The sequence below is a fragment of the Oxyura jamaicensis genome, chromosome 4 (assembly GCF_011077185.1).
Source record: "Oxyura jamaicensis isolate SHBP4307 breed ruddy duck chromosome 4, BPBGC_Ojam_1.0, whole genome shotgun sequence".
Lineage (NCBI taxonomy): Eukaryota > Metazoa > Chordata > Aves > Anseriformes > Anatidae > Oxyura > Oxyura jamaicensis.
Genome location: NC_048896.1, coordinates 13435401 through 13453673, shown reverse-complemented (window position 1 = coordinate 13453673; position 18273 = coordinate 13435401). Strand labels below are relative to the sequence as shown.

Sequence of the window (18273 nt, the reverse complement as noted above, 5' to 3'; positions counted from 1 at the left end):
TTTTTTTTTTTTTTTTTTTTTTTTTTTTTTTTTTTTTTTTCCAGGCCATGGTATGCTGTGGTCAGGGAAAGATAGATAATGCTTGTGACCAGATTTGCAGTGCAGAGGGAAAATTCCTACACAGAGAGCTGGAATCTGTAGGAAGTGATAAAATCTTTTATTACACCATCTGATAGAGGAAACAAATAGACAATTCTAGGCACTCTCAATCTCTTTTTCTGCATCTAAAGGACTTCTTGTGCTGGAACACTGCCCATTTTTTTTCAATGATGCCAGTTGATCTAATTGAAGATGTTACCTCTTCCTACCAAACCATTCCTCTTTCATTTTAAGTTATCATGGCTCCAGCAATGCTGCAAAAACTCACTATTATCTATTTTGGGAACCTCTGTGCCCCAGGAAGAAAGAGATACATTTCAGAAAATGTGAAATATAAGAATTGGCTAATTCTTCATGATACCCCTGCCCCAAAGCCCAACTTTTCAAAACAAAGCACAGAGCATGTTGCAGACTTAGCCACCAGCTTCTCTGCAATTAGAACCAGAGTAATGCTGGAGCTTTGGGTTAGCAAAGAAACAATTTATATGGGCTTTACAGAGGTATAGTCCCTGTTAAAATCCTGTTGTCTATTCCCAGGATAAGTGAGAGCAAAGAGCTATGACGCCCTTATTAGCTAATGGAGCTTAGAAGTCTCCCAGTCTAATTTCCACCTCCCGCTATAATTGCTGTCATTTTGCAAAGAAAACATATGGCTACTGATGGAAGTAGCTGCTTTCCACATGCATTGTGAAATACTCAAGGCACCTGCATTGAAAGAGTGGGAACGGCTCCATTCCCACAGCTGATACGAATCAACCTGTACTTACCCATTGCAAGTGAGACTCTAGACACTGAAATTGACTGAAAGGGGGAGAAATCCCCTTTGTCTGTAGTGGCAAATATAATCAGTTACATGCTCACCCCAGGAATTAAGCAAGTATGTGAACACAAACCGCAGTTGCTTCCCCTTACTATTGGGCTTATAGCTGGCTCTGGGAAAAATTGAAGAGTTTTTTTTGTGGAAATAGAGAACCACAGAGGTGACATTTCTATTCTACAGATTTTTTTTTTTTTTTTTAAAAAAAAGAGAGAGAGAGCCAAGCAGTTCAATTCAATGTGCCAGGCAGCATGGGAAAGTCCTTAGAATTTGACAGTCCTTAGGGAGCTGCAGAGGGAAAGGTTTGTCCCTCAGGCAGGCTGCTGTGACACCCGGCACCAAGTTCAACTGCAGAGCCTTGCAGGGCTGGGTTTGCCCCACAGCATCAGCACATCCAGGGTTTTATCTCTTAGCTCGAGGCCAGGTAAAAATCTGTTCATTGACTGTAACTTGATCATGTGAGCACACAAAAAAGTCAAAACTAACTAATTTCACAGTAGTTCATTCGATAAAAATTGACAGTGTTGTTTAGCTGAGACAGACCACAAGCCTCTTCACCTTTGCCAAAAGGATTTTATCATGAAGAGCGGATTATTTTTCTAGGTAATCCATATTATTTTAAAGAAAAAATTCTCCAGCCAAGACAGTACAACTGGGCTGCTCCAAGTGCCTGGAAAAAGCAGCAAAAATTGCAGACTTTTCTGTCTTTATATCCCAGCCACAGAGGCATGGAAGCAATAGCCCAGCCATCTGTGTTTACCCTGTGTTAGGTGTTTATCTCCACTGTCTGATTCTCTGGGGGATTTCCCTGCCCCTCTACCAGAGAACCAATTAGTGCTGAGGCACAGGCACGAGCTCTCCCTGCAGCACCCGCACGGTGCCTTTGCCAGCTGGCCCCGGAGCGGCTTTGGGCTGCAGCAGCCAGTGTTCTGCAGGCACCCAGCAGGCACAGCCAGGCAGCTCCAGCTCCCAGCAGGCAGCCCAGAAAACCCTGCTGCTTCTTGCAGTGTTCATAGGCACCACTGGAAGCAAGATGTCGGCTTGAACAAATACAGCCAGGCAATTCCTTATACCAGCAGAGCAGGTTCCAGGGTTGGCACAACCGCTGCTAGGCAGGGCAGGATGTGGCCCAGGGCCGGAGGGCACTGGGAGCAGCGGGGAAGAGGGATCCGTCAGTATAAACAGCAGTGGGTTGTGCAACAAACTTTAAATGGGATCCCCCACTCCACAAATGCAAACAAACTGGAAGAAAGCAGCTGTTTCCTGGCCAGTTCCAGAGACGCATTTTATAGAGTATGGAAATGTGTGTAGGGTTTATGGCTTGAGTAATGTCTACTCATAAAGAGGATGTTGTTTTATGCAATGGGAACCATAAGACTTTATACTTATTAGCTCTGCCCAAACCATGTTGCTCTGGGATGACAGCTCTTTTCCTTCAAAAGACTTCCTCTGTGGCAGGATTACAGCCATGTCTCACTTATAGGTGAGCCCAGAAGCACCAGATCTCCAGTGAGTCCTTCAGAAGTGTGAACCATTCCCCTTCGGCTTCGAGACTGGTATTATTAGCGGAAAATAAGAGGGAAAAAGGTCTTCTGTAGTGGGGCTGGATTATGGCCATACCCACATGGCTTTCCTTCTGTCACAGAGTGATTTCCCCTGCCAGACAGTCGGGTTGGCCAAGCTGTTACGTTACAGCCTCTTCACCCATTACATGCAATCAGATGACGAACGGGTGATGCTGTTAACTTTCTGTCCCGATACCACCGCTGACGTGGGGAGATTCATGGCTCCCCACCTGCTTCAGAGCTCGCCCTAGGGATCCAGCCCCATCATTTCAGCAAAGAACTGTAACACATTTTACCATCATCTTGCAGAGTCAGAAACAAATAAATTCCCAAATACTTGAAAAGGTTACCTGATCAGCCTGATGGCTCTAAGAGGGAAATGATGAACCAAAAATTACATCTCAGTGCTGTGATTGTAGTCCATCAGGAACGGCTGAGAAGGGGAGTGAAAGTATAATTGTTACCATTATTCATATGCACAAATGCACAGTGGTTGGAAAGTCTTCCCCTCCCCAGGTCTGTGCTCTTTGCAGACCTGTAATAATAATACAATCACATCAGCTACTTTTAACGTGAAGCCCTTGGAAGGACAGTGTAGCGGTAAAAGTACTTCCAAAGCCTACTGAGTTACATGAATGCAAATTATCTGTTCCGAATATAAACCAATTTATGAAATATAGTCTTTGTTTTGATTAGGAAAAGCTCTCAAAGCCCCAAATTCCTTCCAAATGTGTTAGAAATCAGAAGTTTCTGACTCCAACCAGCTTGCAGCAGACCTCTCTTACTATCTTTTATAAACACCTTGGGAATTCTTTGTGCAAGCATTGTGAGTCTGTGAGACTAGAGATCTTTGAACAGGTCTTAATGGAGCAAAATAATTCAGCTAAATACTACTTTGGCTTCAGGTGAACCATAAGACTTTTAAGCTAGACAGAAAGGCTGTGTTTAGAAAGATGGATAGATACAGACAAGCACATGCATGTGTAAGAACGACGGTGTTCAGGAGTAAATAACCTATCACAACAATTAGTGATACTGCTATGTGAATGCACCGTGTGGGAGGATTTAAAAATCTGTCATTTCTTTGCTGAAACAGTCTTAAAAGTGGAGGATCTCTGATGAGCATCACAACATCAATTAGAGGAAAATTGCTTTTCCTTCTCCCTACTCCTGAAAATCTCAATTTTATTTTCATTGGAACTGGCAAAGCAAACAGTCCCTGTTCATCCGGTGTCCTGGAAAACACTGCAGAGATGCTGGGCCAAACCCACTGCAGAATTTATACAATTTTATAAAATTACCAGCTTTTCCCCTCTCCTGTTACATGCTAGGCCATCCATCAGTATGACACTGATATTATTTGCATTCTCCAATAAAATGATTGGTAATATTCTTATAGCAATACAGGATGCCAACAGCTTAGGATGTAAGCCAGACTTCTTCAACTCAATTAAGAGAGTAGCTAAATTTTAACTGAGACTGTAGTTTCAATCTACCCTTTGCATGTGGCATCTTAATTAGCTAATAAAATTCTCCAAGGTCAGCTACACTGACAGGAGTTATTTGTTCTGATCCAGTACTCACCCAAAAAATATTTGGGTCTGGCCAGAACCTCAGTTTGATTTCCAGGTGAATGAATACTACTCAAAGGAGGCCACAATGGTCTGTAATTAACTTAGTGAGTAGTGCAGCTCATATTTTTTCCATCAATAAGGATGGAGAGGTGCAAGTCAGGCCTCTGTCTTTGCCCAGCTTTCCTGCTGGGTGCAAGGAGGAGCAACTCACCAGGCAGATGCTGCAGGGTGAATCAACAGCATGTCCCCAGTCGCTTCCTAGGGCTCTCCAGCTAAACATTTTGCTTTAACTAGAGCACAGACAGCCACTTTATTCCTGGGAAAAGGCAAACATAGCACGTGTCACTCAGCAGTAGCCACTGTACAAGCGTGTAGTCAAGTATGTGCAGGGAAGGTTTGATTCTACGCTTGTAGTGACTTATAATGTGCCCTTGTTCCAAATGATGGCAAATCGATGACTGAATGGTGTAGAGGACAAGTACACATCTGTTTGGTTTTTAACCACAGGAAGGATGTGGAGCATGAAAAGCTGGGGATTTGGAGATCTTCCCTTTTGGAGACAGATAAATCTATGAGAGCCAAGTTAGGGCTGGTGAGCCAGAGAGATGGGAGGAAGTCACCAGCTTCCCTGTGCACTGGGTCCAGCAATGCTCTCCCAGGACATGTGGAAGCCCTGCCTGTGGCTCCTCTGAGACCTCACCAGAGGAGCGAGTCACAGCCTTTAACTCTCACATGGGAAGAGAGCTGAAGCTCTCAGAGGAGTTCAGAATGTAGAGGCTTCAGATCTTCAGCATAAACTAACAGGAAAAAGCTGCCGAGCCTGCTACCGGAGACCCCTTGATAGCCACAGGGACAGGCAGGGATCCTTGGAGAAGCTCTCTAGCAGGCAGTGAGGGAAAACACTCCACAGACCCTGGCTGGAAGGGATGTGGTTGCAGGGTGACACTGAAAGGGGAGAGGCAGTCTGCCTGTTGCAGAGGCTGGTATTTCTCAGCCTTTCCCTCCAACATGAGGACCCCTCCTTCTGAGTGAAGATTTCTCATCACCTCCAGTCTCTTCAGTATCCACATACAGGCAAAGGCATCAGTGCTGCCTCTGTAACTGGCTTGCATGTAGGGACCTGCATGTTTTGAGAAGGTGATGAAGATCAGGGAGCCTCAGAGGACCTTGAGATGCTGAAGCCTGGGCAAGATTTTCTTTGCTTTCCACTATGGTAACTTTTTCCATTATCTCACACGTCTGCTCCATGAGTTGCCTCCCCACACAGGCACGCACACTCCTGTTATCCCCATGAAAATGAGAAAACATCCTTTTCCCTCTGCCAAGCGTTTCACTAGGACAGCAAAAGATTGCAACCCCTTCTCCCTGATCCAGAAGTAGTTATCCACTTGCTGCTGCATGAAACATGGCTTTATCAACCCCTCTTGGTAAAAACTGCGGACAATAAGTTAGGCATTAAACAGGCTAGAAAATATAAAATACGAAAAAATTCACAAAAGAACAACATCTGTGCTTGGAGGCTGCAAAGGCAGCAGCGAATGGCACACACAGAACACGCCATGTACAGGACACGGTGATCTGAGCATGAGCTCAGCGGTAGCCCAAGGCTAGATGACGGGTGCTTGTTTCACTGATGCCTGCCTGTGATATGACAATCATTTTCTAAATAAATAATACTCACATTTCATCGAATCTTATGCCACTTTGTTTCAGGGAAGTGTTTCTCTTGCTGTCTTTTGCTTGTTACTGGTTCTGCTGAGGCCAGTAGGAATCCAGCCTTTGATAGGCATTTCATGAAATCTCCTATTAAGACATGGTAAGTGCTACACCCAGAGGGAAAAATATGTGTGTGTATATATATATATATATATATATTATATATATATATTGGTCAATCCTCCTTCAGTTGAGAAGGTCCCATTTGAAAATTAATCTGATACACTGAAAAATGGATAGAAGTGTGATGTAACCGTGGTTATCAGGAAACTTGATTAAGGATCAGGGTGTTCCTTTCATTGCCATGGCAAAACTGTGATCTTTCCCATCAGAGCAGTAACTAGCAAACATGCTGCTGCATTCGAAAGGAAGAGCTGCAGCCACCAGGAACAGAAGGAACCTCTGACACCAGTCTGAGTAGAAGCAACTACAGCTTATGGAAGCAAAGCAAGAGAGGGAAAGGTGGAGAGTCTCACAGACAGAAAGGGCTGGCGTTAACGCTGATGCATGACCTCAAATCTGCTGTCTGGCTACAGAACTAAAACTGCTGTTGAATACCCTGGGGACTGAAGCAATTCCTGGATGTAATACTCTCTGCTGGGGGGGTTACGCAGCATGGGAACAGGTTGTCCTAAGAGCGATGGTGAAACCTCTGCTCTTGGGGGTTTGCAAGGGTCAGTGGGATAAAGCCACGGGCCAGTGCTCGGCTGGGAGCTCCCTTCTGCCAGCACCGCCATGGGTCTGCAAGCAGGGCAGCAAGCAGATTACAGACCAAAGCTGAGACATTGGAAATCCTCAGGGACTGCAAATAAAATCCCACGTTTTATTGTATAAAACTACAATTTGTGCAAAATGACAGTGGGTGATGGCTCAGGGAGATACAGCCTGATGAGGTGGAGGTTAACTCTGAGTCTTGAATTCCCAGGCTCGGACTCCCACTGCTGCTGAACTGCTTCTGAGTACAGGGGATTAGCAAACACCCTGTCAGTGGCACCTGGACTAGAGCTGCTTTTCCCCTTATTTGAAGGCAATCGGTGCTTGACAGTATCAGCACTCACCAGCCTCTTCAGCAAGCCAGGAGCAGAGGGACTGGGCTTGCATTTTGGCATCCCAAAGCTAGGCATTCAGATATTGCATGCTTTTGGTGCTTGCTTTTTCATTCAGCCAAACAGAGGGATTTCTTTCCCTCGGGCTGGCAGTGATGCCTGCAGCTCCTCCCGGGGCCCCGCTTTCCTCGGCGGACCCAAGCGCGGAGCTGGGGATGCAGCCGCTCTCCGCAGTCCCGTCCCCAACACAACCGGCCCTGCCCGGGCTGCCCCTGTCCCCAGAGCCCGGCTCAGCTCAGTTCAGCCCGGCTCAGCCTCTAGATGGTGCTGCTCAGCAGGGAATGGACGGCCGGGGGCACTTACCTGCCTTGCACGGCTTTAAGGCTCATTCTGGAGGCAGGCTACACGCTTCTTCTTCTTCTTAAAAAAAAATCATTTCTTGCTGTTAAGAGAAAAAAATAAAATAGCTTAATGATGCCATGTCTTATAATCCAGCCTCAGCTTTTCATTTCCAGGTACTACAACTTTGCAGCCAGGGCTGTGGGATGCTAACAGAGGGTTGTGCGTGGGTTTAGGGACAGCAGGGGATGTTGGTGCTAATATCCAGTCTAGACTTTAGTACAGGTAATTGCCCTCTATCTAAATAATCGGTGGGTTCTGCTGTGATACAATTTTTGAGTATTTTAAACATAATGCCATATTATGGAAATTACAGCCTGAGATCTGAAGAATCTGTCCCACTAGTATTAGCTCTATTTGAGCAGCCAGAGTCTGACCTAAAGGCCACAAAAGCAGAAAAGACTGCTGTTGCCTCAGGTGAATATTGGCAGGTTACTGTGACCACACCGCAGGGGAAATCTGTGCGCAGCTATAGCCGTGTGAGAGTAGCCAGCTGGAAGGTGACAATTTCCCAAGACAGAACGTCTCATCTCCCCAGACACCAGGTCAGGTATGAACACACTTCTCCCCTGATATACAAAAGGATAATTACAGTTCCTGGAATTGCTCTGGGAAGAGTGCTGATAGCTCTCCCCTGTGAAGAAAATGCAGCTCACAGGAAGGCCTTTCTCTTCTCCCTTCCTCACACCAAACCATGCCTAGGAACTCCCTCGGATATGTATTTTACCACTCAGCATGTCACTGCAGACCAGCAGAGCTGGATCCACGGGAGGCCGAACATTTGGTGCTTAGCCCACACAAAATCCCACCCCCACGCACACAGAAGATGTTCCTCTTACTTTTCTCACCTTCAGGACTTGACTCAACTGCTATTTTCAGAGCTCACAGAAGCCAGAGCAGCAACCCATTTATCCTCTTCATTTACTCTGCCCAGCCCATTTGCCCTGTTTTAGGGGCTGGGGTAATCACCCCGACTGAGGAGAAATAGGCTCTGTTTCTGGGACCCAAATTCTAGAGTCTCCAAATTCTAGAGTCTAAACTCAAATTTATTGGGACAAAGAGAGTGAGTCCCTGGGGAGTTAAATCTCCTAGGGGAGAGAAAGCTGGTTTTCAGTTCCTCATCTTGCATCTGTGTAGTTTAAAACCCATAAACACCACTGATGATCTACCTGCCAGACAAACACGTTAATAGTGGCGTGCAATGGCAGCTACTCCAGGGACTACCAAAACAGGGTATTTCTCCTTGACATGTGATCAGACCAGAGCAATGAGATGCACAGACCTTTATTCTTTTCCCCACCATATTGGCTGTTGTGAATTTTTTTCATAATCACAAGTAATCAAAGTGGTGTCATCCCTTGTTCAACCCATCATGCTCTGAAATACCTTGGCTTGCTCCTCTCAATAGGCAAAGAAATACCATGTTCTGCTGCTCAAGTTTTAATTTTGCAGCCTCGTTCCCTAACACAAGGCTGGACTGGCTTTATGAATTCTGATGAGGCTGCAGCCTAATGTGGCAGTCTGATAGCAGCAGACTGAAGGGAAGGTGGGGATTTAATAGCCACGGCCTAAGCACTGAGCTGGTAATGAAGGTGGCTTGTTATTACTCATTTGCATAGCATAAAAATGAGATCCAGATCCAAGCTTAATAAATTCCTCCCCACACAAAATAACACAGTTATAACCATTTCTATTAAAATGTCAAAGTATTTATGTTAAGAGTGAAGAAATTGTTCCTTCAGAGCATAAAACATAGTCCTAAAACTTAATAAAATAAGTTGTGTCGCTACACAGACTTTTTAAATGCCACTCCACGAGGGGAGGTGTGAGCTTAAGCAGCACACAGAGCCGGGGTGTGAGACAGCACGATGACAAGAGCAGCTAAAGATACTGAGCAAGAGCTAGAGCAGAGGAAACTGAGGAGCAGGCACAAAAAAGCAATGCCTTGGGTATGGATCTATTAAAAAGTTACATTGCTTTTCTGGTTTGATGATGCTTCTTCCCTATTTTTCCTCAAGAAGCTCTAAGCCATCACCCAAGAGATTCAGAGAGAAAAGAGATGGGGCAGGCCCTGCCTATGATTTGGATTTTTCACAAATAAAATCACAAAATCACAAATTTCCACAGAATCACTGCTTTCCTCATGTTCTTGTACACAAGAGACAAGACTCTGGAGTTTACATGATGCTTCTTTGTTACATGACTAAGAGCTCTTCAGCACGGTTGTGTTTCTGCACTGGAGCTCTGTTGGCAGTCACAGCCACCCACTCAGCTCAGCTTCCACAAGCCAGTATTTCCAGTAGAGCTCCTAAACTGCCTTTCTAAAATAACTCACTTCTAAAATAACTCACATCAGCCTGCTGGTGCAGCACAGGTGAGAGGGAACTTCCTGAAAGGAGCACCCGTTAGCCAAAGCCTATCAGGCTGCACTTCACAGGGCTTTTGGGATATTCTGCAGGGCTTGCCTACAGAGGGGACAATGTCATCAGTTACCTCGCTATCTTCCCTCCTGCTGCTGCTCCCTTCGGTCCCTAGGGTTTCTCTGGGGAGCAGCTCTCCCACACCTGCTTAACCATATCCTCATCCAGCTTTCATCTATTCTGGCTGTGACTGATGGAGGGGGATAAGTGCTACCTTTCCAGAAAACTTTGCTTCTCATTACAAAAACCGAATTGCATCTGAGCTGCTCCCAAATCCATCAGCCTTTGGAGCAGCCCAGCCAGAAAGCGCAGAAGAAACAGATCTGTGCCCACTGCTATCAGGATGTGGTTCTAATGAGCAGCCTATTACAGCTGACAGCAGGGTACTCCATCCTAAAGGAAGAATCCGAGAGACAAAAAAAAGCACTTTTGAAGTCAAGGCTTAGCTAGCAAAATATTCTTTAATTATTATTTTTTTAAATAAAGAAACATTTCAGCCACCAAATTCAAACCCAGACAGATAAAACAATTCTCATGTTGCAGTCAGGCAACGTGCACAAGATCTGAAAGGGAATACATACTCACCACTGCGAGCAACAAATCACTAGAATCCAATCTTGACCTGCACCCAGGCTTTAAATACATTTTAATTAAAGAAAATGTAGAAATACTGAGTACCTTAGTGTTTCTGTAATGCCAATGTGAAACATCGTTTATGGATGTGCAGGGACGTGCAATAAAATACATTTGGAGATTGAATTTATTGCTGATTTATAGTCGTGGGTGCAGCACAAGCCTTAGTCCTCACTGTGCCACTGCTCCTGCCTCACACCTGTGCTTTGGCTTGTAAAGCCTACACTTAAACTGGGCTAAGAGAGACAGGCTTGTTGAAAAGGAGCTGGCTAGTAAAATGCTTTCAGACACTGTGTACTAAATTTATGTTCCAGGCAGCTTAGAAAGCAGCTAGGCTCACTTATTTTAAAAATAAAACTGCCACTGCAGAAACACGCGCCGTTTCCATCACACCTTCATTTAGGGCTTCGGAAAGCACCAACTCCCACACCAGATGTAGTGGTGATGGCAGAGGGGAATTCCCCATAGCAGATGAACCCGCTTTTGCTCAGTTGGTCTCTAAAAGGATGATGAAGAAGCCGCCAGCCTGAAATCCACTGCTTGGCAAGGCAGCTTCCTCACCCCTTCTTGTGCGAGGGTCCCAGGCCTCAGCCCGGACGCGCCACCTCATGAAGTCTGCTCCATCGCAGCCAAGCATTGCAGGGCTGAAAAAGAGGAAATGATGAAGAGAAGTGAACCTCTTCCTCACGGGAGGGCTCGCAGAGTCTGGTTAAAAGCAAGGAAGGTCGAGGTCACAGGCAGAGAAGCTGGCTGCCAGAGCAGAACAGGAGGGGATAACTCCTGCTCGCAGAGCAGGCCTGCGGTGACAGAGCCTCTGTTGGGACTTCAGTCACATCCGAGGCTCTGACCTTTCAGTGGATAAACAGATTTTCCTTGCCCCTTGAAACCGACCTGTCTCTGCACCAGGTTCAACACCTCCAGGCAAGTGTGAAGCAGCTCAGCTGTCACCCGGCTCGTCCCTGTGATTGCTGAAGGGATCAGCGCAGATGAAAACTCAGACCAAGCGCAGCTTTCCCGGCCTCGTGCCAACTTCATTGCATTTCCACAGCTCAGAAGCACTCTGATAAACGTGTCTGGAGAGAAACGTTTCAGAGATGTAAGCTTTGCACCGTCTGCTTTTCCAGTTAGCATTTTCCCCTGAAGACGTCTTCTTAGACAGCCCATGGAGTTTCTGGGCAATAAGATCCATACTCATTAAAGCAACCTTTTATTAGCTTTTTAACAAAGTACTTTTACCAAGGGCAAAAATAGACCACCTAGAATTTTAAAAGCCATTTTCTCTAGTCCCTTCAGTTACTCTCAGGTGTCATAACACTCTGCTAACAACATGATCTTCCTGCCCTACAAAGCACTTCGGGAGGAAAGGCTCTAACAGCTGCGTGCACACCTAGAAGTGCTCCACCCTCCCCTTCCCACCAGAATTTCAGCAGATTTTTAGGCTGCCCAGGGGGAATATAGTTATCTCAGTCAGCCCACAGGAGGTAGGAGAACTGGCCAAGTGGAAAGCAAGCTGGGAATTTGTCTGGGAATGGACAGACTGAATCAAGTACTCTGCCATGCACACAGACGCGTTATTATGTTCACAAATATTCACAAGTCATGGAGGATTCAGGCAGGCTGTGGTTCTGGGAGATGGGAAGAATCAGTTTCTAGGCTCAAAGCACTCAGTCAAAAACATGACAGCCATGTGACACAAAACACCAGCCTGGCACCAACCCAGCCAACCAACTCAGATCTGCTCAGGACTTTCCAAGGAGTGACTTTGTCCCAGAAGACTTAATGACAGATCAAATATCTGCTGTGCTCTTGCAGCCAGCATAAGGCACTGAAGCTAAAACACCATAACGTGGCCACGATCGGATGTGGACACTGGACTGTAAAAAGAATACTGCTTGGAGATCTGAAATCACGTGGAGTCCATATAATTAACTGAATTTTCCCACTAATGGTTTAAGTTCTACTCCCATGCACCAGACAATACTGTGTATTTCTACATGCTTATTTGGCTGATCTGGGGCAACTTCAGGAATAACAGACTGAAAACTGAAAATTTTTCCAGATAGTAACAAGCCACAAAAAGCTGTGGGTCAAACTGAAAATTTTCAGGCTGTCCCAGAGCTTGGAAAAGCTTCTCAGGCAAACCGCATAGCCCTGGCAGGACATGAACTCCAGATCTGGCTGCAGAATTCTCAAACAGCAGTTCTCCTGCATTTTGGAAATATATATATTACATGTATTTTTTTTAAACATACCTATTTGCCCACAGCAAAGTCTAGCAGGACTGGAAGACTGGATCTCTGTGATCCCACTACACTGACCGGCAGCATATCCTTCGAAGGAGGGAGAGCACAGCTACAGCTATATATACCCCATCCTCCACATGCATAGAAGCCATTCTCCTTGACGTGAAGGGTTTATGATGTACAGGGAGAACAAATCCTCCTGGATATATTTGGGGAAGTCCTACACTCCCTCGCCACTCCCTCAGTAAACAATGTGTAGCTAAAATAAATTGGAGAGATGAGCAGTAACTTATCTTCCCGTCTGGAAAAGATAGTTTAACTACTCAATTAAATATTGCCTAAAGCCATACTATTGGAGTAGCACATCCCATCTGAAATACAGACAGATCTTGGTCTCTTATTACTGGTCTTCAGGCTGTCTGGTACTTAAAAAATCTAGTTTAATTAGATGATGCCTTCCACAAATACTAAGCTATTAGCACAAGATAATTAAAATAGTATTTAGGAATTTCTGCCACCCAAGAAACCTTCTGTAGGAATCATATGTTCTCTTACACATAATAGCAGATTGCAAGCAATACTGAATAAACAGATGACATTATTTCCTAGCCTGTGTTGTTTTGAAGCACAGAGCTTCAATCTGGGCTCCTTCCCCCCCCCCCCCCCCCAGTAGTTTTCACCCAAGACCATCCACAAATCAGATGTGTGTACAATATATTTCTCATTGATTTCTCTGAAGTGTTTATCCAATATTGAAATAGACTATTTTAATACTGAATTAAGAAGCAAGTATCTCCATTATGAGGAGCTTTAATTCTGATTGCAGTTATTATACCTAATTATAGCTGTCTTGAAACAATACAGCGAGTTAGAGAGGTTTGGGTGCAACGCCTGTACGAGTAGTCAACTCTCTGATGTGCTGAAATACATTCAATCATTCTCCTGTCAGGCGTAATGCTGAGGAGCTCTGCTGGAGCATTAAAATGGCACAGACACGTGCCTTCAACACTTTTGCAGAAGTGCTGTTCAGGAGGTAGCTGGGCAGCCTCCTGGAGCAGCAGGAACACAGCCTAGCTAGCCCTCGTGTACCACCGGCCTTTGCCAGGCAGCCCTGTTGTAGACTACAGAAAGTAACAGCTCACCGTGGGCACCCACCTTTAGACATTCCCACTAGGTCCACGTGTGTTATCATCCCCTTTACTTGCATGTGGGTACTGGGAGGATGCAGGTGAAGAAGCAGCAGCACAAGCTGTGAACAAAGCGTGGGTGACTCACCTTCCCCCACCTTCCATATGCCTCACCCCATCAGTAGTCCACCCTCCGTAGGATGGTGAAAGGAGGTTTGCAGAACGCTGCCTGGAATACGTTTATATTTAAGGACTAGTTCAATCGGTTCCTTCATTTACTTTGTCAGATGATTTTCCATCTCTTCACCCCCTATCCACCTCCACCATCTGCCTAAAGCTACCATCTGCTTAAAAGTTTGGGGGAATTTACACGTGATCGAGAATTTTGCACCGCAAATACAACTGAAGGAGGTCAATCTTTTTGCATTCACATGTGCTTAGAAAAAGCACTTCATGTTTCAGATCCCCACAATAGGGCTCCTCAGGAGTTCCATCTTCCTAGCTCAGCTGGGAACCACATAAACATCACTTCATTCACTGATTTGTAGTATTTACCCTTACCATTTGCCAGGATAAGGTATTGGCTTGCACTGGGTACTGTGTGAACACAACAAAGAATCAGTAGTCCTGGTCCTTTTTAAACTCCTTCAGGAAAACCCCATAACTTTGACAAAAACAGAAAAATTCCTATCTACAAACAACAGATCTGCTGCTGCCACTGCTCCAAGAGTCTTGTACTGTCAGTGAACACCTCTAAGCAGGAGGAGCAGCAAGCTTTATCCCAATACATCTGAGCTACTATGACTATAGATATTTTTTTGCTCACCTTTTTTGTAATCCTATTAAACTCCTTACCTTAACGATATAACCACTGCATGCACTGTGCTTTGTAGTATAAAGAAATCACATACATTTCTTTGTAGTATAAAGAAATCACATACATGAATCACAGGAATCAGCCTTGGACAAAAAGAATGATAGAAGGTGCAAAAATATCTGTTAGATTGAATGATTTCAGATTGAGCGTCCTATCTATTGTTTCCTTTTGCTGCTTGCTTGGTAGTAGCAGTTTATGGAAGAGCTTTGGACAACTCATTCAGCCTTCACACATCCCTAGAGGTGGCTGGAGCACTGGTAGCTCCTGGACAAACAGCTGTCAGTACCTTCTATATGCACTTCTTGCTGCAGGTTTCATGAAATCCCATCAAGACAAAGCCAGGAGAACAACTTCCCTCCAAGAGCTTTACCCACTATATTATGAAGGCCTTAGAGATTAAAAATAAATAAGTAAATGGATAAAACCAAAAGATAATTCCTTCACTGCTAGATTTGTAACAGAAGCTGCCTACATCTATCAGATCCCTGGGTATGTATGCAGATGTTTCAGCCATATGCAGCAACATATGGCACGCTTCTCGCAAGAACTAGTCATTTTTGCTGTGTGAGGCTACAAACTCACAAAAATCATAAACACGGAGCATCCCAGCCTGCTTAGGACAGAGAGGGCATCTCTGCTGCCTTCATTTCCCCCTGCCAGACTAGCTGCCCACCAGCTGAGCACTATATTCAGCTCCTTCCCTCTCTCACCCTGGTACAATTCAGGCTCTGCAACAAACACCTCGCTTCCAGACTAGAGTGGAGGCAGCCCATGCTCCGTCCTCATGGGCTCACTGGAGGGTGTGCTCCATGCCCCTGCCTGAGGACACCTGTTGACAAAGAATCCAAGAGCTTCTCCTTACCTTCACCCCTGGGTCAGGGGACTTTGCTCCACCACGAGTAGCCGTGTTGTTAGCCAACGTTAGAAGCAGACACCTTTCATCTCGGTCCAACAGCCAGCTGTTTGATCAGAGTGCCTAGTGCCTCTGCTGGAAGATCATTAGGAACAAATTAAGTGCTGCTCAGCCTCTGCTGATCAGATCCCCTCCCTGCCCCAGACATCCCTGTGTCAGAAGGGACCGGTTGCATACAACCTCCTTCCAGACACCCTTAGCAGCAGGGCACGTGTGGACAGCCACCAGCTGAACAGCGAGTCTCAAAGCACCAGGCATTTCTCCCTTCTGATTAGTGACCGGTTTCTGCATTTGTGAAAGTTATTTGTAGGGCAAAGAGATTTTTTCTGGATGCCAGAAGAAAAGTCCCAACTCAGACGAAATTCAATACAAGCGCATGAGATTGAAAAGGTCACGGTTGTTAGACTGGACAAAATTTAATTCTTTTTGGTTACAACAGTGAGAGAGGGAAAGAGAAGCTTGGGAATTCCAGCCTGACTTGAAGGAAATACAAAAAGAGATGTAGAGGATGTTTTAATCTTATAAAACAAAAAGCAAAGGTAACATTACAGGGAAGGTTTTTTTTTTTTTTTTTTCCTTCAAATTTTTACAAATTTTTTACAAATTTCCCCAAAACAGCTCCGTCTTAAACTGAAACCTTTCTGGGTATTTTGATTTGCAAAACAGTTATGACTGAACACATACGCCACTCTAAAACACACATTCAAACTTCCTTGTGCCTTAGGCTTTCATTTCCTACTTGCTCTACACAACTCGTAATTGTCAATGCTTTCCCATACACAAATACAGTTTACCAACTCCTTAAACACAAACCTATCGTTTGCAGTACAACTATGAACTGGAGCATAAATGGAGCGCTAAAAAGCATGAGTTCTTGAGGTTTTAGTTCCTCAAAGTACTGATTTATTACTGCAAAACCGTGGGTACTCTGCTCACAGACAAGTTTCTATCTTCAAATGCCTGTCAAAAGCAGCAATTATTCAATTAATGGGGCTTTCTGCAAAGAAACAGCTATTTCAAACCTCTGTTGGAAATTTATTGAAAGAAATGTCAGTGTTTACATGTAGGAGAGAGTGTTTGTTTTGGAGGGGAAAAAAATCAGAGCTGCAAAGATATGAAAGGATAAAAGCTGTTTATTTTTGGTTCTGGTTCTCAGTTCCTTGTCTAAATAAGAGACTGCATCTCTAAAGCAGAGCCTGGTTGTGAAGCCCTGAACCTCTGCCCACTCTCTCCTTCTGATCGCAGCATGAAAAGTAGCTGTGGATGACACAGGCCTGTGAATCAGTACTCTGCTCATTTGAGAGTACAGGAGTAGCAGATTTAGCTACAGAAACAGCAGAATACCTCTAAGCTAGTGCTACCCCCTCCCCGACACCACTGCTCACTGATACCCAGTTCGCTCTGCTTGTCGGAGCCTGCCAGCCCCCGCTATGGGGCAGCACAAAAAGCCCTAAGTCACAGTAAGTACGTTAAGGGAAATGACTTGGGTAAGTCATTACACCCTGGAGCTTGAGAATTTGCTTGTTGAGGAGTTTGGCCTTGAGGTTATTGCTGCAGTCTCCTCCCCTTGCACCCTGAGGGAGCAGCAAGCATCTGCTGTGGATGAAAGCAAAGGAGAGGCTCTAGTTATCAGGGGGCAATTGCTTGTAAAACCAGAGCAACAGATTGGTGCAAACTACAGTAGCACTTCGACATGACCTTGGGACTTATTAAAATTTGTTTCCATAATTTGGTATATTTTGTCCACTATGGGTCCTGAAGAGCCTCAGATACATAACTGTCAAATCAACGAGACACGAAGTTTATTTCCAAGGGCATTCACAGGCCTCCCCTAGACAAGCACATGGGAAGAAGCTCTTCGCAGCCACCCATGTAACCTCCCAGAGAAGCAGCACCACAGCAGAGAGAAAACACACACACCCCATGTTTCCATGGCAAGGCAAGTGATGTTATACGCCTTTTTTGCTTGATCCTTCTGAATCCTCTCCCAGGTTTAGCTGCTTCACAGCCACCTGTGTCGTATTTTACAGACACAAACACATCCTCATTTTCTTCACAGGGCCTTTCCCCCTTCTCTACAAGCCCATCTGCCTTGTTGCCATCTCTCCCCAGACTCAACCCCTCTCTCCAAGGCAGCTGCAGGAGGCAGGAGCAGCCCTTCCCTATGCCCACCATGGGACAGAGCATGCAGGGACCCCAGAAGTGGATGGCACGAGCAGAGAACAGCACAGCTCACGCTGCCCACCCTACAGTGCCTGCTTCTCCCCAGGCCAGCCCTGTTAATTGATTTGTTCCCAGCTGCGAAGGCAGGCATCGGTTTCTCCTGTCCGGGCTCATTATGCTGCCATCAGTACCAATTTGCTACCTGCACGCTGCAGGGAGGCTCAGGGAGCTTGATGGAGATGTCTGATCGAAAAGAGCTATTGCCAAGCCTACACGGCTTCCAGGTGCTGACATGTGCATCCCTCCCAGCATTTTATTATTTAAACTATTTCTCTTGTTTATGACCTAGAGGCTTAGCGGTTTATAGTGCTAGATGAAGAATGCCTCCATCTATTGGAAAGTAGGGGGGAAAAAATAGCACACATTTCAATTTTCTCCCAGGTTCCTCTTGGGATCTCTACATCTGCTTCCTCACTGCAGGTATGTACTATGGAAAGTCAAGTTTATCTCATTTTTGCAGGAAGAGCTATTGAAACAAGAGGAGGCAACCTCAGAAGCAAGACCCAGGCCCTGGCCCATGGTCCTGACAGATTTCCCAGCACTGGTGCTCCTCGGGGTCAGTTTCAGAAGTGCCACCTTGGCCCTGGTGCCAAGGCACAGCAGCCACAGTTTACCTACAGC

General features: G+C 45.4%; 1 long non-coding RNA gene across 1 annotated transcript; it reads right to left on the bottom strand.

Moving 5' to 3' along the window:
• Positions 1-2742: 2742 nt before the first annotated feature.
• Positions 2743-16383, bottom strand: LOC118167143. Its single transcript, XR_004750966.1, has 5 exons — positions 16243-16383; positions 15379-15504; positions 7181-7259; positions 4267-4371; positions 2743-3016 (listed from the first exon to the last, which is right to left on the bottom strand). It is a non-coding gene; the product is annotated as an uncharacterized LOC118167143 (long non-coding RNA).
• Between the last annotated feature and the right edge of the window lie 1890 nt (positions 16384-18273).